This window comes from Rhinatrema bivittatum, chromosome 6, assembly GCF_901001135.1.
Source record: "Rhinatrema bivittatum chromosome 6, aRhiBiv1.1, whole genome shotgun sequence".
NCBI classification, from domain to species: Eukaryota; Metazoa; Chordata; class Amphibia; order Gymnophiona; family Rhinatrematidae; genus Rhinatrema; species Rhinatrema bivittatum.
In genome coordinates, this window is record NC_042620.1 from 72,419,408 (window position 1) to 72,442,061 (window position 22,654).

At 41.5% G+C, this 22,654-nt stretch overlaps 1 protein-coding gene across 1 annotated transcript in view; it reads left to right on the forward strand.

The window, feature by feature from the left end:
• Nucleotides 1-22,654, forward strand: part of KIF5C (kinesin family member 5C) — a 269,359-nt gene that overhangs the window by 110,218 nt on the left and 136,487 nt on the right. The window lies entirely within an intron of this gene.

The window sequence follows — 22,654 nt, forward strand, 5'->3', positions numbered from 1 at the left end:
CTGAACCAATTGGAATAATTTGCTTGAGCATATTTGAAGGCAGGCAATTTTTGAAATACTTGTACTAACATAATATAGCATACTGAGCCCAGTTATTTCTGAAAGAAGAATAGATTTTGCAACACACTTTGATTTGGAAATATGTAGCACAAAAGATGAGAGGGTTTTCAGCATGCATGTCACATGCAGCGATATGGAAATCCCTTTTTGAAAGCTTTAGCCTCCTGCTGTGTACTCATCCCCCCAGGAGTGCCGCCAACTTGCTGAAACAGCACCAGTTCAAATTGGGAATCGATGTTCTCCAGGAGAAAATAATTAATAGGCCAAAGGCTGAGCTCCTTACTACATCCATATCTGAAGCTGAAATCCCCAGAGCATTTCTAGGGACAGCAATTAGCCATAGGCTTGCAAATCCCAACTAAGAGTCATCTGTATCCTTGCTAATTATTCGTTATGGGGTTGTCTGATGGCCAGTAGTTGCTCATGCTCTCTTTCATTCTCGCTCTCTTTCCTTGTCATACATACAGGGCTGGATTTAGGCCTAGGCAATAGAGGCAAAAGCCTAGGGTGCCAAATGTTTTGAAGGACCTCCAAAACGGATTCTCTCTCTCCCCCCCCCTCCCCATTCCCACTCTCTACTCTTTGTCTATGGATGCTGTCAGTGTATATCCGGCCCTACATACATATACGACTCTAATTTAAACTATTCCGCTCAAAGGCATACTGTACTCCACTTTTGGAGCTCCACAGGGTAGTTGGTTGTCTCGATTTGATTGATTTATAAGTCTGTTTTTTAGATCATTATCATTTTGTTATAGTGTTTGGGTAAAGTGTTGCTCTACTGTTGTGAGTTACACTTGAGGACAAAGCTGATACCTTACAATTTTGAGTAGTTCTGTTTATTTGCTTCAGAGTTTCATAGTACTTTACTTTATGTAATTGGTAAAATGCGGATATACAAAAGGAGGAAGGGAAGAGAAGCTATTTGGAAATAACAGCTGGGACCATTTGTTTTGATGCTACTGGCATCCATGTCCAGCGACCATAGAGCAGCATAGGAGAGCTAATTATAAGATGCTTGGAAGAACACAGTTTCACTCGCAATTGTGTGCAGAGTTTAGTGACGATGCATCAAGGAGGTTTGCGCACAATATGTGTTTGTTAGACCCCTCGCATGGAAATTCTATGCTGGTGATGGCATTAGTTATTACCCCCCCCCCCCTTGTTTTTTTTTCTTAGTGCTGGAAACTTAGTTCCTAGTCCAAGGTGTTTCCAGGGCTAATGGTAGTCCACAGGAAGAAGCTAGAGTTCCAGTTATGTAATCTGTATTTGTTACATCCCTCACCTATAATGTGAAGCACCTCCGGCATCATGGCTGAATTTCCTGCAGTTCCTGAGCCTTCTTATAGTCTCTGTTTGGAACACACCCTGTTGACATCACTTCCTCTAGTTTGTAGAGAGGCTCAGAACTACAACTCAGTGTCTTTGTGACAGCTAGTTGCTCAGCATTCCTGCATGTTCCTGTTTATTCCTGTGTTTCTACTTTTTTCCTCTTGTCCCGCTTGCTCCTTCTACATTCCTGGTTGTCTTCTGTGAGTTTTTGTTTTGTCTTGTTCCTGCTCTAGTGTCAATCTTTGTCCTAGCTTTGTCTCCTTGTTGCCTTGACCCTGGATCGGACTTGACCTCGCCTTGCTCTCAGCCTGCCATGATATCGGATCACAAATTGACCACCACTTGCTCTCAGTGAGCCTCTGTCTCAGACTGGAACTCTACCTATGTTATAAGTCTTGCCAGCTGCAGAATGCAAGCGCTCAATTCAAGGGGAAGATGGTTGGCTAGGTGGAAATATTTCCCATGATGTCTCTGCTGCCACCTGTGAAGGTTTATTCTGTGCTTGCACAAAATAGGTTGTGCCAACCTGACAGTGGCTCAAGGCTCACCACTTGCTCAGTATGATAGTTTGTGAAAGCCATGAGCTCCACTGAGTCACAGGCATATCAGCTTCTACAAGGTCTGGTCTTACAGATTTAACAACTTATGTGCTCAGTACAGGCCCTCTGCAACCGAATGGATGCCATGCAGTCCAGAGGGACCATTGCCCAGCCAGGACAGTACCATCAGCACCCTCATCACCACTGCCACCTGTGGCTTCTGTGATACTCCTCTCGCCACCACCACGTTATGATAGAAACCCTAAAGCCTACTGTGGTTTTTTTGAACCGATGCCAAATTATTTTTGAACTCCAATCCATGAGCTTTATGTCTGACCGGGCGTTGCTCTCTGCTTCAACGGCAGGGGGAAATGTGGAAAACAGGATTTACATTCAGATAACATCCAACAAGGCATTGATCTGTGCAGTCTGGGTAAACAAGCATCGGGGTAACTTGCTTGATGCAGTGGTTACTACCCTTAATCATTAAGCCTTATGTTCACCATTGATGCAACTCCAACATTACTCTGCATCAATGACAGGGGATGGCAGGAAATTTGAATCAAACAGTTACTAACAAAGGCCCTGAACTTGGTGGTTGGTGAAACATAAGTGTGGAAGCTTGCTGGGCAAACTAGATGGGCCGATTGGTCTTTTTCTGCCGTCATTTCTATGTTTCTATGATAGCCTATATTTTTCTCTCCTTACTGGGAAAGTGCTGGCTTGGGCTTCTTCACTTTGGGAGCACAACGACCCTCTGTTAAATAACCTGGTTGATTTCTTAACTATTTTTCATCTCGTTTTTTTAGGAATTAGGGCACTCTTCCTCCGCGGCAGCTGGCTTCCTACGTCTCTGTAAAGACTCACAAATTGTGGGCCATTACTTGATCCAATTCAGAACCCTGACAACTGAAAGACTGACTTGGTTCCAGTGGCAAACAGCAGTGTTCTGGCAAGGTTTGGCTGCACCAACAAAGGATGTGCTAGTAGGATGAGAGATTCCTTTATTACTGGATGCACTCAACTCCCTTTGTACCCAGACATACACTTTCAGGAAAGGGCTTGAGAACGCAGGTCCCCTCATACTGCACCACACCTGGCTCCTCGATTCCAACATCCTGTATTACCTCCAGCTAAGGAATCTGCACCCTCGATTTCTCAGGAGGAATCCATGCAGTTAGCTCACTCACGTTTCACAGAGGAATAGAGACGCCATCGTTGCCAACAAAACCACTGTTTGTATGGTGCTTCGGGACATCAGGTTTGAACTGCCCCACCAGGCTGGAAAACTTCAATACCTAGGGTTGACCGGGAAGACAACTCTAGGTTATTCTGAATTCTATTCTGGAGAGGGGAAATTTTTATCTGTCCATCTTCAGACTGACTTGGGTTCAATCCTCACAGAAGCTTTCCTCAATTCAGGTGCAATAGGAAACTGAGGAGAGCTTGATTTGTAATCATGCCATTCCTGTGGAATGGCTACCCTGACTGTTCCTTATCTTTTCTATCCATGGGGAACCTCTGCCAGGGACCATCATTGCCATAATCTGTCCCATCTCTCTCAGGGTGGGATTCTTATATTTTGAGCAATTGACTTTCCATATTCTCCAGAAGCCTGTTCACCCTCTTGTTTAGAATCTACCCTGGCTCCAGCAACACTCACCTGTGGTGAACTGGTATATCAGATACATTCAGTCATGGAGACCATATTGTTTTAAGCACTATCTTAGTACACTTGAATTGTCAATAGTGGTGGCTTTCTCATATCTGGCAACCCTTCCAGGCCTCCCTTGGATCTGTGCTGCCTTCCAGGACAGGTTTAACAAGAAACCAAGTGCAAAGTCTTCCCTCACATAGACTCTGACTGTCCCATCGACCTTCTACTCGGGAAGTCACTACCTCTGAGTAGGGTCAACCTGCTATTGGTGCCCGAGACTCAGGCGATGACGGAATACATCAACGAAAATTTGAAATGTGGATTCGTTCACTCTTCTTCACCTGCAGGAGCAGGATTATTTTTTATGGGGAAAAGACGGCTTTCTCCAACCTTGTATAGACTACCAGGTCCTGAACTCCATTACTATCAAAACAAATATCCATTACTCTTCTGCCCTTGATTCCTGCTGTCTGGTTTGTCTCTGTATTTCCTCGTCTGTGGTCGTCTTTCTCCCGTCTGTCTTCAGTGTCTCCTCATGTTCCTATGGTGTCATCCTCAGGTTGGTCTTCTGGTTTTGACCTTGGACTGGATCACAACGCTGCTTAATCTCCACCTGCCACTGACCACAGCCTGTACCTTGCCTTCAATTGAACTCTGCCTGCTTTTGACCTCTGCCTTGTCCAGACTCCGCTGCCAGTCGCCTGTCCAGATTGTGGCCTGATCATCTGCATTCTCCACTATGCTGGCCAGCCTTCTCTACCAAACTTCAGATCTTCACCTCCATGGAGGCCCACGCCTAAGTCCAGTCGGCCCCGGCACCTGAGGGGCTAGTATTGGTGAAGCTCCACTTGGGCCTCTGCTCTGGCTAGCTCCGCCTGCTGATGGAGGGAACTTGCAGGGCTCCTCCCCGCAGGTTACACCAATCCTGCCTCTGCCTAAGGGTCCATTTAAGCAACATTAGCTGGATAAGGGCTGAATGTAGCCGAGTAAGTCATTTAGACTAACTATTTCGTTATCCATCTAAATGGCTTTTGAATATGGACCTCACAATGTTTATAATCTTATTTTGTTATATGTTGGCGTGTGTGTGATGTAGATATGGTATGTATGTTTGTTTATTCTTCAGGCCCACTACCCGATTCACTTGATTATATAAATAAGGTATTTGGGTTTTTAGTAATTTTTAACTCTTAAGTAAACAGAAGGAAGCATATGTACTAGATATTGTGTTTAGTTGAAAATTAAAATATCTCACAGTTATGGTTATGTGGTTTTGAGAGCTCCACTAAATGTGTGCAGCTTTGCATTTGATGATCTGCAATTTCAGGAAATAGTTAAGGATCTATTCCACAATCTGACTCTGATCATTTGCCTTTTAACAACGGGCAGTATAATTAAGGCCCCAATGTATACATTTCTTATAGCTCAGTGGTCTTCCTGTATTTATAAACTTATACATGATTAACAAGTCATTACAAAATGTGTCACATGCGGTTTATGTAAGAGTTCCTGCAGTCTAAATTAGCCTTAATTAGTAGACCTGTTTTTGAAAGAGTTATTTTTTTTTTCTTTTATCTTGGACTCTTATTTTTCCAGTGTTATAGTTATTTCTTGCAAGAAAGGGGGGCAGTAATTTTTAGAGGACAGTATTTATTAAACAAAGGAGGTTTCTCAGACAGGCTGCCTCGGGCCTCATCTTAATGTGAGAAGCTTTGGATTGTATATATTGTTGTTTCAATAAGCTTCTATCAAAACCACTATGCATTTGGAAGCTGGCATGCAAAGTTGTTTGTTTTTTTTGGGTTTTTTTTAAGCTTAGTTTCCTATAGGGAAACAAGTCTTATTACGATGTTTGTGCGTCATCCAGCCCCCTTCCCCCAGCTCTTTCTTCTTATGAACCATTCCCTCAATTTTATTCAAATTTTTGCCACAGATATTAGAGCATCCTGGGACTGCCTTCCCCTAAGTCACACTTTATTCATGATCTTCAACACTTGGAATCTTTTTTCCTTTTAACCTAATTTCTTACCTAAAAATGGGCCAGTTCTGCTGAAATCTCAGGGAGGTCCTTGAGCATTAAGTGTACAACTGCCTGTGGTCACCAGCTAAGCCTAGAAGGAAAGCAGACAACATGAAATGTTTGCCCATCTCCTAGTTTACAATAAGTTACGTGTCTGTGTCATCCTGATAAAGCCTGGTGACATTTGGGGTACCCATTGTCACTGCGTGAGTTCGTAAAATGTGCGTCGTCTGACTGTTGGCCGATGACGTATCGTTTCAGGTGTGGCTGCATGTCACAGCTGCATTTTTAGCAGTAAGACGTACAGGCTGGTTGCAGTTGCACTGTTTCCTGAGCAGCAGACAAATTCCCATTTAATATCCCACGTGGAAAAGCTGCAAGTGTCACAATGTTTGCTAAAGCCTTCAGGAAATCAGAGCATTTTGAAATGAACCATTAGCTGCTCTAAATTGGTAAAGGTTTAACCTGATTTACTGAGTACATTTAAAGGTTTATTTCTCTGTTTATTGCTCCTTTATTTTCTGAATTCACTGATGGCTAAATATTCATTAAACAATAAAAGGCAGATAATAGGCAGGAAAGCATTTTGCTGCTCAGTTATTAGAAAATGTATGGAGAGATGTAGAAACAACTCTAAATAATCTTTTTTTTTTTGTGCAAGTGACATCAACTATATGTAATTCCCTTTCGGAGCTCATAAAATGAGACCGGTATTTAATGCCTGTTTGAGAGCTAAGCTCCAGACTCTCTGGGGTTCATAAAAAATAACAGGTCAAGTGGGATGAGGTAGTGGACCTGTCCCAGAAGCAAAGGCTATATTTCTCAAGCTGGATAAGGAAAGCACCACAGCACACTACTTTCCATTCTGTGACCTCCTGGGACTGCAGCTCTAATTCTTCCATTGATTGACCAATGCGACTCACGAACCCACGCCTTGTGATAAAGAAAAGTCTCACGTGCAAAGGTATCTTCAACAAAACAAAAACTTGTTTTCTGGGATTTCCAGCAGTCTGGGATGAACAAGATTAACATTCACGGATTAGATCAGGGTTCACAGCACTGAGGTTGCAGCAACTGCAAGAAGGAAACTTCCTCTAAATCTTCACTTGAAGAGCATAGCTCAAAACATATACCTCCTATTCTTCCTCAGTTCACATGAGATTTACTGCTGACTTCTACTTGCACGATTCTTCAGTCATAGTCCCATCAGCACCGTTCACTCCCTTTCCAAAAAGATTCCACAAGGCTGTTGTGGTCCACATTCCTCCAAGGTCACCAATGGATACCACCTGGAAGCCCAACAGTGATTCACTGGCCTCCCATGGTGTGGCCTGCCTGGATATTAGTCCAGCCACTGTCCAATTAACTATCGGGCCGATACAGAAAGAAACACAGGAGAGCGGGTGCTCCGTGTTGAGCACCCACTGTCCTGACGCATGCCCAGCCACCTCTCCTGGGCACGCAATTCAGTATTTAAATGAGGTGGATCACTAATAAGGAGGCACTAAGGACAATAGCGCGTCCCTAGCTCCTCCTCATTAGCGGTAGAGGTGGCTGTCAGCGGGTCCAACAACCGATGCTCTATTTTACGGGTGTCGGTTTCCGAACCCGCTGACAGCTACGGGTTAGGAAAATGGACGCTGGTAAAATTGAGCGTCCATTTTGCTAACTGCTGCCCGGTAGGCAGATTTTTTTTTTTTTAAGTTTTGGTTCCTCCGACTTAATATCGCTAGGATATTAAGTCGGAGGGTGTACAGAAAAGCAGTAATTTCTGCCAAGGAGAACCTACATACTAGCAGAAATACTGCAGTTCAGTCGCACACAGGAAAAGCAGAGACCAACTACAAATTAGAAACAAACATGCAGACAAAACCAAAATCACCTGAGAAACTAGACTCTGAACTGGAATACTGAAGAAAGAGCAAAATACAAAAATATAAGAAATGAACATTCCCAAAGATGGGTTATTGAAATTGCTAAAATCTCAATTTTTTTTTTACCTTTGTTGTCTGATCTTTGTATTTTTCTAATCAGTTGGTCCCAGTCTTCTTTTTCCCATTTTCCCTTGTCTGTCATTTCCTAATTCCTTTTCAGGGTCTCTTCTCCTACTGTAGTTTTCCTTTCCTTACACACCCACACAAGTTCTCACTATCATAAGCTCTCCCCCCCCCCCCCCCCCCCCCCCCACAAGCTCACATTCTCTACACAATTACAGAAGCTCTCACTCTAATATGCTCTCTCTCTCTATAGATATATAGCTATAGATATACACACACTCCCTCTCTCTCTCTCACCTCCCCCCCCCTCCGCCCCAGGCTCCTATTCTTATAAACAGGCACACATTCAGGCTCCCATTCTCACTGACATGCACACATACCCAGGCTTCCATTCTCACCCCCCATACACATACCCCCACAGGCTCCAATTCTAATCCACATGCCCAGGCTCCCACTCTCACCCACATACACGCATTCAAGCTCCCATTCTCACCCTCACCCCCCTCCCCCATAAACACACATTCCAGCTCCCGTTCTCACGCACATATATGCAGGGCCTTTCCATTAGGCACAGACAGACTCCTCCTTTCACTGCTGCCGCTGTGGGGATGGGATCCTATGATGGTCTTGCAGCTCCGGCCCTCCTCTTCACCATCACAGGGATGGGATCCTGCGATGGCATTACTCCGACAGGTCTGGTTGGGTAGGTCTGAGCCCAAAGTGGATGGGCCATGGCCCACCCGTGGCTACACCACTGATCTTAATATCAAAGGGAATTTCTAACACATTTACATTGAAAAGGATCAATCTTACTGTTTTAAGTCCTTCCCATCATCCCAGTGGGTGGGATGATGGGAAGGACAGCCCAATCTTTGCTTTACCCTAAAGCATTTAAACATAGCTTACTGATATTTCGAACTGAAATACAGCTTCAGCTAATTTTGCTATATTAAAAATGCTGTTTAAGGGAGAGCATAGCTAGCATCCATCTTTCTCTCATCTCTTCATCTTTATTAATTATTTATATTCTATAACTTGAGACTGGTCTTTTGTCCTACATTTAAATAATTCTCTCTCTCCTAGGTGAACTATTATCAGACACTTATTTTGCGTAGCACAAATATTTTACACTAACATGTACTTTTATTAACTAAAAAGTATAAAATACAAAATCAAATTTCAGTGCCTTAACAACAAAAGCAACCCAGAAACATGCTGCCCCTACAGCACTGGCTGTTTTTCTTCATTTCCTCCCTTAGATCATTACCAGTATTGGAAGTAGTAAAGACTGCTTAATTAGGATACAGTATCAGCTGGCAAAATAATAGGTTTTGTCAGGCAGTGTACACATACCTTCAGGATATATAAATTTGAACATCTAACTCTTTTTTTGATTTTGGGCTTTAGTGTCTCCATTGAAGAGAATATATCTCACTACACTTCTGATAGGAGTCAATATTTGCAGAATCAGTCAAAGACGTGTGTTCCCACTGATTTTATAGAACACAATGCAGGCTCATTCCCATGCAGTATAATACAAACGTGAGACTCTCTGCCATAAGCAAGAGAAGTAAAATACTCTTAGAACTTGTTTCACTACTAGAAAATCACATTTCCATTTGCTGCTAAGTATTTTGATCTCCTTCCAATCTCTTATCCCTCTCCATTTATTTATTTATTTTATTTTTAATTTTTATATACCGAGGTTCTTATAGAGACTACAAATCACTCCGGTTTACATATAACGATAAACTGCCCAACAGAGATAAGGGGCTTTACATAGAACAGTGGCACATATGGAACAATATAACTGGATGACAATTTAACATAATGATAATAAATAATATAGTATAGTTTAACATTGTAATTAATAAAATTATGTAATATAATCTGTATAATTTAACTATTTAACTTGGATATAGTGACATATTAACCATGCCAAATATAAATAATGAGATAAAATGAATTTTTGAACTTAGAAATTGTAGTCCAGTTGCAGAGGAACATATAAATAATAAGATTAATTTTTAGAACTCAAAGATTGTTGCCCAGTTGCAGAGACCTGAAGGTAGGACTTGGTATGGTGACCATAATTAGGGGATACTTCTTATTTGGGAAGTCTTTCCGTCTTGGTAGGATTGTGAGTCTGGGAAGGCTTGTTGGAAAAGAAGAGTCTTTAGTCTTTTTTTGAACTCTTGATGATTGGGTTCAAGTCTTAGATTTGGGGGGAGCATGTTCCACTGGTGGGGGCCTGCTAAGGATAGCGCTCTTTTGCTCAGTGATGATTTTACTTGTTGGGCATGCAGTGTTCCTTTGTAAGCGCTTCTGATTGGTCTAGAAGATGTGTGCGGTTGGAGTTGAAAGCTTAACGTGATGGGAGCTATTTTGTTTGTCGCTTTGTGGATGATTGTGAGTACCTTATAGAGTATCCTTTGTTTAATGGGAAGCCAATGTAGGTTACTAAGGATTGGGGTGATGTGATCTTTTTTGTTAGTGCTTGTTAGAATTCTGGCCGCAGAATTCTGTACCATCTGTAATGGTTTGATCGTGTTGTTGGGTAGACCTCCATTGCCTTAAGGGTATGGTTTGCTTACCTGATGTATGTCTTCTGTTGATCTCTCAAAGTATCTCTAAACCAAAATGTTGCTCCCCATCCAAAATTCTCTCCACCATTCACTAGCCCCGGGTTTCTTCTTGCCACTTGGTAAACTCCGGGGTCTTCTTTATCAGTCCACAACAGTACTAGATTGTGCTCTCCAGGAATAGATTCTTCACTTTTAGCTTGCTTATTGATCTGAGACTTGGATCACTGATGACTATTTAACTCCATCCACATGTTACTTGACTTGCAGCCCCAGCACCATGTGACATTCTCTCCTCCTTGGAAAGGATAATAACTCACACTTTTTAAGCTTTAGTGATCTTGATTCCTCCAGGGAACAAGCTCTTCACTTCCACTTTATTTCAGGTTGATTCTCCTCCTTTCTATTCACTTGCTTCCCTCTCAAAACCTCAGCAGCCTCCTCCTGAGCAGTCTCACGGGGCATCAATTTCAACTACTTCATTTCAACTGCAGATCCACATAACTTAAACAGGGAACCTCACCAACCATTGTATGGTAATGTCTTGTACATTAAGGGGCGGATTTTAAAAAGCATTTACTCGAGCAAAACTGGTTTTTGCTCGAGTAAATACACTTTACTCAAGTAAGTGGGCTTTTCAAAATTGCTACAATATATGCCATTGAATTGTCCATAGGATTTACTCAAGTAAGTGCACTTTACTCGAGTAAATAGCTTTTGAAAATTGCTACGATAGTATGTCACATTTACATGCGTAACTCCTTTGAAAATGACCCCCTTATTGTGCCCTGAATGCCTGAGTGGTAAGGACATGATGCTAATAGTTTATTTCCTTAAAGGCATGATTAACAGAGAAATCCAAGGCATGCTTGGGGCTCCTGCTTTCCCTCAGTCCTACAACATAATCTGTCCTTTTGCTGCAAAATGTTCCATTCCTGGTGGGGGCATGGGAAATCAAAAATGCTCCACTGGTGCTAATCACTTCTAGCCTCTCATCCAACCCTGTCTGCTGCCCTCTTTCCCTTCCCCACCATGCTGCTACATTATTTGTTTTCTTCTCCCCTCCCTGCTATGTCACTATTTTTTCTCTTCCTGCTGAATTGTGGTTACACTCACTCCATACCAGCAAATATCGAGTGTTCTCCTGCTGTGGCTGTTGCCCAATATGCCCCCTGTTGCTGAGTGGTGATGACAACACCTGTCTCTATCAACATCACGAAGCTCAGGGATAGGACACCAGAGTGAGTGGGGAGGGATGACGCAATGAGAGTAGGGAAGAGATATAGGGGTGGAAGTGGGAAAAGATGTAAGGATGAAAGGGAAAGTATGGAGGCTGAGAAGGAATGGGATGATAGAAATAAACTCTGGACTTCATTGCTGGAGGATGTGGTAAAGGCTATTAGTGTAACAGGGTTTAAAAACATATTTGGACAGGTTCCTGGAAAAAAAATCCATAAACCATTATTAAAGTGGACTTGAAGTCCACTGCTTATCCCTGGGATAAGTAGCATGGAATCTATTGACCTTTTGGGATTCTGCCAGGTACTTGTGACCTTTATTGGCCACTGTTAGAAACAGGTTACTGGGCTTGATGGACCTTTGGTCTGAACCAGTATGACAAATCTTATGTTCTCACTACAGCCTTTTTCTCCCTCAGTCAGAAATGAATAGTAACTTCATTTCTTATCCCCTAGTCTTTGTACTTTCTGAAAGAGTACCTGTTCCACTCAACTCATTTTATAGACCTCTATCATATCTCCTGCAGCTATCTTTTCTTCAAACTAAAGAGCCCTAACTTCTTTAACCTTTCTTTATAGGGGAATCATTCCATTTTCTTTTATCATTTTGGTCATCCTTCTCTGTACCTTTTCTAACTCTGCCATATCTTTTTGAGATGCAGTGACTAGAATTACACACTATTGAAAATGCATCACCATGTACCGATACAGAGGCATTATGATAGCCTCCATTTTATTTTCCATTCCTTTCCTAATCCTAGCATTCTATTTACTTTCTTGGCCGCTGCCGCACACTGAGCAGAGGATTTCATCATATGACGATGCCCAGATCCTTTTCCTGGGTGGTGACTCCCAATATTGAACCTTACATTGTGTAGCTATAACTTGGGTTGCTTTTCCATAAGTGCATCACTTTCCACATTAAATGTCACTTGCCATTTGCATTCCCAGTCTTGCAAGGGATTCTCTCAGTTTCTTACTATCCTCTTGTGATTTCTTAACTTTGAATAATTTTGTCACCTCACTCATTCCATCTCTAAATTTTTTATAAATGTTAAAAAGCAGTGGTCCTGGTACAGATCCCTGGGGCACTCCAGCTTTCTCCATTGAGAACATTTACCATTTAGCTGTTTTCTATCTTTTAACCAGTTCTCTATCCACATGACTTTTAAATTTTCCTAAGAAGTCTCCCAAGAGGGACTTTATCAAATACTTTCTGGAAATCCAAATATACTCTATCAGCTGGCTCACCTTTATCCACATGTTTTTTTTAACCTCACGCAACAACCTATCCATACTATACCCAAACTTGAGGTAGGCTTATTCAAGTCTAAGTCACTTCAAATTCTCCTCACCTACGCTCCTCCCGGACTTTTAGATCAAGATGCCTCTCCCATGATAGAGGTTATAGCCAAATACTTAAAACTAGACTCTCCTGCCATAATCATTGGAGATTTTAACCTCCACATTGATGCCAATCCTCGATCGACCAACTGTGATGCTTTCCTATCAGCACTCTCGGACATGGGCTTCAAACAGCACATAAACCAACCAACACATAAAGCGGGTCACACTCTTGACCTTATCTTCACAAATTCTAATCTCACCCCACTCTCACTCCCCATATGCCTACCAGTCCCATGGTCAGATCATTTTATGATCAACTCCACCTTCAGGTCATTGACAGGATTGACCACACCTCATCAGCCTACAAATCTACTCAGCAGCTTAAACTTGGTCCTCAATGCCTCAAACACGGAACTTCTCCTCATCTCTTCAAATGAAAACAATCTTCCTCCACCTTCACCACACAATGCTCACATCACCTGTACGCACGTTAGAGACCTTGGGGTAATAATAGACAATCGTCTAAACCTTAAAAAAATGGTCAACACAACTACCAAAGACAGTTTTTACAGACTACAGGTTTTGAAACGACTGAGACCACTCTTATTCTTCCAAGACTTCAGGACAGTCCTCCAGGCTCTTCTGTTCGCCAAAATAGATTACTGCAGTGCCCTCTTTCTAGGCCTCCCTAAATCTACCACCAAACCACTGCAGATGTTACAAAATGCGGCAGCGAGACTGCTGACCAACACCAGCCGCGGTGAACACATCTCCCCCGTCCTCAGAAACCTACATTGGTTACCAGTAAATTTCAGAATCCTGTACAAATCTATTACACTAATACACAAAACCATCCATCTGCAACTCCAACTCGACCTGGAAATCCCCTTCAAACTCCATTCCTCTAACAGACCAACGAGAGATATCCACAAAGGCACTCTGAAATTTCCCCCTACTAAAGCCACACGCCTATCTACGACCAAAGACAGAGCTTTTTCAACTGCGGGCCCAGCTATCTGGAATAATATCCCAGCAAATCTCAGATTAGAACCCTGCCTCTTAACCTTCAGAAAAAGACTAAAGACGTGGCTCTTTCTCCAAGCCTTCCCAGATTCACCAGATATTCACTAGTTTGAGCCTCATTTCTTACAAAGACTTGAGCCTCATTTCTTACAAGGACTTCGACACACTTCCTCCTGAACAATGGACACTGGCATTTCCAGGTTAAAGCATATGCTCTAAATCCGTTAAATTATTCGTATCATGATTTATTTATTCTACCTGCCTCTATTTTCCTTCCAGCTTGTCTTTAAGCCTCCAAGTTTTCCATTCCTTGTTGATTGTAACTTTGACTTATTCCTTTTTCCTTTATTATATATTATTTACCAGAATTGTTACCTCAGTTTACCCTTTGTTAAAATGTAAACCGATCTGATATGGTTATCTACTATGAAGGTCGGTATAAAAAACTGTTAAATAAATAAATAAATAAACTCTATACTACAGGAAAACTTGTTCTTCAGAAGATCTTGGCAAATCCCTGATCAGAAAACTCCCAAACTTGGATCTTTCAAATCCCAATTCAGCTATCACCTCATGGCAAAACATCACTGAAATGATAGCCAACGAATTATGCCCACTGTCAAAAAAAATTATAAACCCCTCCCATAAAAATAAGCAACCATGGTTCTCAAATGAACTCCGCACTCAGAAGCAAAATCTAAGACGGAAAGAAAAAGAATGGAGGAAGAATTCTAATCCCCTCACTCTTTCCATATACAAAACTACTCTCCACCAGTACAGATCAGCAACACTCCGAACAAAAAGAGATTTCTATGCTCACCGCATCCACGATATGCTATATGATGCGAGGGCCCTCTTCTCCTATGTTTCGGAACTTACCAAAACGGCTCTTCCTAATATCCCTGACGATACAGCTCAATCAAAGGCCAATGACCTGGCCTTATTCTTTCAAAATAAAATCACCAATACCCTGGCTAGATTACCTGTCAACACAAATCCTACTCTTCCGGACACAGTTCTCCTACCAAACTTAGACATAAGATTGGACTCCTTTGATTCCACCCACACTTTAGAGGTAGAATCGCTGATAAAAAGAATGAAACCTTTGACCCACCCGCTGGACCAAATACCCTCCAAGTTACTGATTCTCATTCCAGAATACATATCCAAATATCTAGCTGATATCATCAATTGTTCCCTTACACAAGGAACATTCCCGGACGCGCTCAAATTGGCCACGCTCAAACCCATACTCAAAAAATCCAACCTGGACCCGGAAGACCTCAACAATTACCGTCCCATATCAAATCTCCCATTTGTATCTAAGATCATGGATCTAAGATCATTGTATCTAAGATCATTGTAAATAAGCAACTTTCAAATTACCTAGAAGACCACAATATACTTCACACGTCACAATATGGTTTCCGAAAAGAACACAATACGGAAACCCTCCTCACCTCCCTCCTGGATCAACTATATATTGGTTTTGATAAAGGACAGTCATTTCTCTTAGCTCTCCTCGACATCTCTGCGGCTTTTGATACGGTAAATCACAACATCCTCCTAAACCAACTCTCAGACATAGGAATTTCAGGTTCAGCCCTCAGATGGTTCGAATCTTTCCTCAGTAATAGAGGCTATAAGGTAAAAATTAAAAACATGGAATCACCTCATACTAATGCTCCTTTTGGCGTCCCCCAGGGCTCCTCCCTATCACCCACCCTGTTTAATATCTACATTCTCCCCCTCTGCCACCTACTTTCAAACCTCAAACTCAAATTTTATATTTACGCAGATGACCTTCAAATTTTAATCCCTATATCCAAATCATTGGACTCAACACTCAGGTTATGGAACTCTCATCTACAAACTATAAACCACTACTTATCCAGCCTCAACCTTGTGCTCAACACTTCTAAAACCGAACTCTTGCTAATTACTCCAGAAGGTAGTCCCATACTTCTCCAATCACAAAATATTCCACATATATCACACGCCAGAGATCTTGGAGTCTTAATCGACAGTCACCTGAACCTAAAGCATTTTATAAAACACACTACTAAGGAGTGCTTTTACAAGTTACAAGTACTCAAAAAAACTCAAACCGCTCCTATTCCACTACGATTTCAGATCCGTCCTCCAAGCCATTCTGTTCTCCAAGATCGACTATTGTAACTCCATTCTGCATGGTCTTCCAGCCTCTACCATTAAACCGCTCCAGCTGCTACAAAATGCAGCGGCAAGGATTTTGACAAATACCAATCGGAGAGAGCATATTTCTCCTATTCTAAAAGATCTCCACTGGCTCCCAGTAAATTTCCGGATCCTCCATATATCTCTCACAATCATTCATAAAAATATCCACCATCAAACCCCGCTTGACCTGTCTCATCCTCTCAGACTGCACTCGACAGCCAGGCCTTTAAGGGATGCTTACAAGGGATCTTTACACGTTCCTACAATCAAATTAGTGCACCACGCAAACCTCAGAGACCGGTCTTTTTCTACCGCAGGCCCTTCCATGTGGAACGCCATGCCTCCGGACCTCAGACTGGAGACTTGTCTAACAACTTTTAAAAAGAAACTAAAGACATGGCTGTTCAGCCAAGCCTTCCCCACTACAAACTCCATTGCCTGATCTAGAATTGTACACCACACATCTCTGTAAACAAAACTCTCCAAATTTTTCATGCATAATATCCATTAAAGAGAGGTTGGCCCCTTGCCCCCTCTTCTGTATATAGTATTTATTCTATTTTATTTCACTTTATTTATATATTTATTGCTCCGTTCACCCCTTCTTTATTTTCCTACTCCAAGTTAAGGCTTCCTTGTTATAATGTAACTGTATGCTCCGTATCTCTTGTTGATTGGTTAATTGTATATTCTGCTTAGTTCATTGTAAACCGAATTGATTTGATTTGTATCAAGAAAGTCGGTATATAAAAGCCTTAATAAAATAAATAAATAAATAAATGTTTATTCATGCCTTAAAGAAAATGTAGCAGATTGATGAGGCAAGACTTCCCTTGGCTAAATCCATTAAACTATGACATCTATATGTTAGTAAATTTGTTCTTTATAATAGTGTGGGAAAACTGGTTGAAACTGATGTCAGATAAAATGCTGAAAGAGTGGGTAAGAGGAGAGAGAGGGAAAAAAGACATAAGAGAAAATGAAAAGTGAAAAAAACAAAACTCAGGAAACATAATAGAGTTTGGGAAAGAAGCACACAATGATTCCGACACGCACTGTAGGTTGAAGGTGTTAATTTTTTTTAAATTATAGATGTTAAATACAAATTAGCTTTAATGCATATATAATTATTTGCAAAATGTATGCAAAATTCTCTATCCCTTGCTGCAGGAAGCCTTGGGCAGAGTGTGTAAAATGCACGTATAAACTCCATGCTAAGTCAGGAGGATTGGCTGAACTATTAGCACAGGCATAGAAACCTGCTAATTGGCCAGTAAGACTGTGCAAGCTTTATGAATGGGGGGAAATGCTGGTGAAATTTAACCCTTTTAATGATTTGCCTTTAAATCTCTTTGCTTTCATGCGTAGTGTAAATGTTGAGCTGTTTTTAATCATTTTCTATATGTAACACTGATTATGGGTTAGAGGAGATCTAAATGTACAAGGCATGGTGTAAAACCGGCAATTTTAATTTAGTGAGCATATCATTAACCCATCTGGGAGGAGACTGCTACTATGTTTCCACATCATAGTTTATCTAATAACACAACAAAAGTTACAATTAGTGCACTTTCAATTAGTTGTGTTTAATGAAGGTTAATGTTCTTCAGTGGATTTTTCTTTTTGTGTAAACCTAGAATATGGTGTCCATAAGGCCCATCTCATCTGTCAGTTCACTCTTCCTGCTGCACTATCACACACCCTGTGTTGTGTTTTTTTTTTCCAGCTTTAGTTTCCGTCTGTGCTTGTCCCATGCTTTCTTGAATTCCATTTCTGGTCTTGTCCCCACCAATTCCCGAGGAGGTTGATCCTTATGCATCCTTCCTCTGTATGCGTGCCATTGTTATGGTCTGAGTGGGGGACAGACAGAATTGCTCCGAAAAGACATCATCTCACTATGTTCTTATATCTGTTCCCACTAACTACAGTAGCTGGAAACATCCTCATGCGCCTGGCTCATTGAAGTCTGTTTTTGAACCATAGGAGAAATGATTAAAGATTACACAGGACAGGAAGCTCAAACAAAGTGTATCCCAGTGAACTCACAACTGCAATTTGAATGGTGTGTGATCACAAATAGTTAAAAAAAAAATTGGTATTTTTGTCCTTTCTGTTCTAGTCAGTAGGAAGAGAGATAGCGAGACTGTTTTATGCTGCTCATTATTGGCAGCAGCATGCACTTGAGTGGTCCTTTTTTGTATAAGTAAATTTTAAGTGGTGCTAGAAAAAATATTCTTCTTAAATAGTGTCTCCCTGTTTTGGAATCTTCAAAATAAGTCTGTGTAGTGAATCTCGGTAATATGAAAAGGTGCAAAGCAGTCCAGCTTCCCTCCGTTTTATAAGACTTGAATTCAGACTGGTTTCTTTTTTGTGAAAATGATGCTGAAGTTAAGTGACCATGATGTCTTTTGACCTGTATTATGAAAGTCAAATTGTTGGCTGGACCACTGTCTTTCCTTTTCTTCAAAAATAACTATTCCAGCATTCTCCTCTGTATTGATTTTATTTTTCCCCCCGATACATTATTCTTCCATCCATCCTTCTAAAGCTCTTAATTTTTTTTTTCTTAAAAGACTGTCCCTGAAGTTTAGAAGAATGATATATGAAGAAGAAAAAAATGTATATGGCCAGCTATGGCCTTTGATTTCAGTATAATTTCTCCCATTCTCCTGGGTCTGTAGCAAAACTCTCTTCAAAACCAGGCCCTATATAATTGTGTGTGGGGGTTGATCAAAGCAATAAAAAAAAAAACTGATTGATTTTATCTACCTTGAAGGTAAACAGCCATAAATCAAGATTTGAGGTGAAATGAAGCATATGATTACAGCTTTGCAAACAACAAATAGCAATTTAGTTCTCATACAAATTCATAGAAAGTTTGATGAGTGGGTCACACTTTGAGAGTGGAGTTGGCTTCAGTTGGTCTACTTTTTGAATGTTGATCTAGGCCTTATTTCAGGGTTTCTGGCTGAATCACACTCAGTCCTGTAGCTAAGTCTCCGTACCAAGTCACAAGTCCATTCAGCCAAGGGCATGGATTCTCCGATTTGTGGAGGGAGAGCAAAACCCTTGAGGCTACAGGGGGACTACCTCTCTCCCTCCTCTCTCCCTCCTCTCTCCCTCCTCTTTCTTTCCTCTTGTACTCAGTTTACTGAATTTGATGCAATGTCTTGGCTTGGGTACCAGTCACACATTGGACACTCCAGTGGATTGCTCCAAAAACAAAATTTACGGCCCCAAAATCTTCAAAGTCTTGCAACCACTCATTTAACCTTCAAAACAAGACTAAGATTTAACCACAGTCTCAGTCCTGATCCTCAGAGTGAGTGTCCCTCATGGTGGCAGGCAGTAGAAATATCTTTCCTTCCAGGGGGGTGGAAGCCAGTCTCCTAGCAGGGTACCAGCGTTCCTGTTTCTTCTCTGATGTATGACGTGGATCTCTCAGGTAGAAAGTCCAAATTGCAGTGATGAGTGAAATCGTCCTACCAGGCAGGAATGTTGGCAAAATGTCCTCCCAACAAATAAGAAACACAACTCATCTCAAGAAACTGCTGTCCCTCCACATCTTATAGGATGGGACTAGCAGATCTTCTTTATCCCTGACCTTCTCCAGGCGGGGTGGGGGGAATCCTGCCAGAGGCAGAACCAAAAATTCACAAACAGCTTTAAAACAATTCTCTCAATGTCTTGCTTCAGTGAGTCTAACCCTTCCAGACCGGTTGGGTACTGGACCAGGGATGCATCTCTCCCCTCCTCTCATAAGGCCTGAAAATGGGAGGCCCAAACAAATTTTCCTGTTTTTTCACCCCCCCCCCCACCCCCCCCCCAAAAAAATCGAAATGCCCCATTATTCTATACATTCAGCTTCAGTTAAGCTGATGGGAGACCACTCCCAGTGTCCTCAAATGAAGTGCTGGTATGGTAGGTATGATATGCTCCCATTTCTCTCTACCCAAGGCAAATCTGAGAATTGGTTATAGCTGTAACTCTACATTGTTTCTACTTTTTAAAAGTAGGGACAATACATTTCAAACTGACACACATGTGCACATGGACGCATTGATTTTATAACATGCGTGCGAATCCCGTCTCGAGTGCATGAGGGGGTGGAATTTTAGTAGATATGCGCGGCGACGCAATGGGCCCATTTCCCCGTTCCTTCCCAGTTCGCCCCTGTAAAGGAGCAGACTTCCTAAAATCCCCTACTTAACCTGCTTCCTTTTTACCCAACCAGCCCCGACTGCTAAAACCCCGCTGACTACCCTAGATTTCTTTTTGTTTTACTACTTACCCGCGGTTGTTGGATCCCGGCGGGTGCTTTTGCGCGACTCTGACTTAATGGCGCTGTCCCACCCCTTTTTTGCCAAACCTTTTTTTATCTGCGTACCAGGAGATACGTGCGTGGCTGCGTGCCTCTTAAAATCCGCGAGGCCCGTGCACGTCCCAGTCATGTGCGTATCTCCCGGATTTGCCACACGTAGGGCTTTTAAAATTTGCCCTTAAGTATATAATTTTTTTATTTTACTCTACAGCTCTAGTGCCAACATGTTACTGATTGAAAATAGACCCAAATCTTTCGCATTGAACTGGATCAGTTGCACGGCACGGTGGTGATGATGATGAAACATGTACTTATTGGGTTCAGTTGTATAACCTTAAATCAGGAAGAAAAAAAATGCCAGTGCATACAATGTTCATGATTTAGTATTTCTAACATTACTGTGTTCGTGTTCAGGGCATAATTGGCAAAAGTCAATTTTTTTAAATTCAGAAATTAATGCTACATCTGGTACTGTTCCCAGATATGAACCTTCTGGATGGAATTGAATATGCATAAAACCCTTCAGTGGGATTCAAGTGCTGATGTAGGATGAAGCAAATAAACATGAAATCAGACCTTGGACCACTGGCATTCACTGATTGCTTCCATCTACTTCATCCTCCTGCAAAAAATTGCAGTGCTGTGAAGCTTCTTTGGATATTTTTGTACATGAAATTATAACAGATTTAAAGAATTAGTGTTAAAACGGACCATGTCCCAAAGTGCCAACACTAAATGCTGCACTAAAAATGCTGCCATCTGCCTGGCTTTCACCATTAAGGTTTTTCTTTCTTTTTTAATTCTTACTCTTTCAGCTTCAAATCACCTACTTATTGCAGAAATTTACAAAGTATGCATGCATATTTTTGGGTGCGTTAATACATGTTTAATGCAAAAAAACATTTATTTTATAGCTTACATTGCTATTTTACGGTGAAGTGGGCGTGAGACTAACTTCATATCCAAACCTGTGTTGAGGAGGGGTAATTTTCAAAGCTATTTCTGAGGGTAAAATAGGGCTTTGCCTGTGGAAATGGGCTTCTACAAAATTGCCTCCTGATTCATGGATTAGAATAAGCATGTTGAGCCTGTATGTGTGTGTACATCTAATCCAGGGGCATAGCCGGAACTGAAATGTTTGGGGGAACCAAGGTTAACATGGAGGGGGCACCGAGCTAACCACCCATCCCGCCCCTATTCCTTACCCCATTCTATGTGACTGCCAACGTTTTAACTACTGGCAACATTCTGTACCTTCTTTTTACTCTACTCTCTCCTTGCCCTGGCTATCTGTCACTATCCCTCTGTGATAGGCTTCCAATCTGCCAGGCATTCCTTAACTTTTAAGTTGCTGAGAGGAGGGGGAATAATTACCTGCTAAAAGTAAACAGCAAGATTATGATGGTCTTGACCTTTACAGGACTAGCCCAAGGGCACTGTTGTTTCCCTGTTCAAGTTAGCCTTTTTAATGGTGCAGGGAATCATGGACTGGCAGTGATTCCAGTGCCTCCAGGCCCTATAACTGCTGTTCCTTTATGGGCTAGGACATGATCTTGCTGCTAGGGGACGGGACCTGGGCCCCATATGTGAGGGGGAACAGGCCCCCTCATAGCTATGCTCTTGTTTCTGTCTACAGTTTGAAGAAGTGTTCTTGGAATTATGCGCACACATTAGCAGGCGTAAATGTTGGCATGCAGCTTTGATTAATGTAATTTTTAATGGGAAGTTATATGCATACTTTTTCTGTCAAAACTAGAGTAAAGTTTGCAGGTAAAATGTACAAAATTACTGTACATAGGACACTTCTTTCCAAAGTTAATATCAACCATAACAAAAACCCTGAACATTTGACACTGGAGAAAGTTACATCTTGATGGAGCCACAATCTTAAGGAAAATAACCTAGTTGCATAAATCAGATTAACAGTAAGGCAAAGGAATACACTATAGGAATTGATGAGAATCAGTGTGCATATGAATAGAAACATAAGTGCAGGCAATGGTGTGGATGCAAATAGCACCAGCTAGGGCAGAAGGCCTAGCATAATTATTGTTGTGTAAAGTTAAATTATGCATATAATGAAAGAATCCGGCAATGCTGCAGCATTGCTAACTACCAAATAACCTAAAAAAAGGAGATGATACAAATATTGGTTCATCACTGGCATCTGGAGGCTGTTTACAGTATTTCTTACACGAAAAACCTGGTATTTGCCAAGCCCTCCTTACCCACCTCACCTCCTTTGTTTGTGGAAATCATGTTTGGAAAGCTATAGATTTCTTAATTTATGAGCTCTGTTCTGTGAAATGTTGTAGAAAACAAATCATTTTTTCTAACCT